The sequence below is a fragment of the Vombatus ursinus genome, unplaced genomic scaffold, assembly GCF_900497805.2.
Source record: "Vombatus ursinus unplaced genomic scaffold, bare-nosed wombat genome assembly UNPS02013931.1, whole genome shotgun sequence".
Classification (NCBI taxonomy): domain Eukaryota; kingdom Metazoa; phylum Chordata; class Mammalia; order Diprotodontia; family Vombatidae; genus Vombatus; species Vombatus ursinus.
This window is the reverse complement of record NW_020953709.1, coordinates 484,783-485,729: the sequence shown is the minus strand read 5'-3', so window position 1 is coordinate 485,729 and position 947 is coordinate 484,783. Positions and strand designations below refer to the sequence as shown.

Below are 947 nucleotides of genomic sequence, written 5' to 3'. Positions count from 1 at the left end.
TTGAAGTGCATGTCGGGCATCTTGAACTTGGGGCCTTTTATCTTTCCTTCTGGACCTTCAAGATCAACATCCCCAATATCCACATCCACCTTGGGGCCTTTTAAGTCAACTTTAGGACCTGCCAAGTCTCCTTCTACTTTGGGGAGAGAAACATCCAAATCACCCTTTAATTTAGGTGATTTCAGATTGAGTCCCACATCAGGCATAGAGATTTTGTGTGTGTGGATATTCATGCTGGGCATCTTGAACTTGGGGCCTTTGATCTTCCCCTCTGGACCTTCTAGATTCACATCTGGAGCCTCAAGGTCCACCTTGGGGCCTGAGATGTTGATATCTGCCTTGGGAAGGTTGACGTCCACATCTGGGCCCTCCCCCTTGAACCCTGGCATGCTGAACTTGGGCATTTTCATCTTGGGCATTTTCAGGTGCCAGTCTGGCCCACGGACATCCACATCGGGGGCACTGATGTCTACCTTAGGACCTTTAAGTTCCACATCTGGCACCTCCATCTCACCTTCTATCTTTGGAGCTGTTACTTCATAGTCTCCCTTCACCTTGGGACCTTTCAAATGCAAGCCAACATCTGGCATAGAGATCTTCTGAGGCCTTATGTTCATTTCAGGCAGCTTGAATTTGGGACTTTTAAATTTTGCATCAGGACCTTCAATATTCACACTTGGAGTATTTATATCCACCTTAGGCCCAGAAATATCAACATCTGCCTTGGGAAGACTCACATCCACATCTGGGCCTTCTCCCTTGAACCCAGGCATGCTGAACTTTGGCATTTTCACTTTGGGCATCTTCAAATTCCACTCTGGCCCATGGACGTCCACATCTGGGGCACTGACATCCACTTTGGGGCCCTTGATGTCCACATCAGGAACCTTCACCTCGCCTTCTATCTTGGGCACAGACACATCCACATCCCCTTTCAGTTTGGGGCC

At 48.5% G+C, this 947-nt stretch overlaps 1 protein-coding gene across 1 annotated transcript in view; it reads right to left on the bottom strand.

Annotated features, from left to right (window-relative positions):
• AHNAK (AHNAK nucleoprotein) overlaps positions 1-947 on the bottom strand; it is a 27,769-nt gene that overhangs the window by 5,507 nt on the left and 21,315 nt on the right. The window lies entirely within an intron of this gene.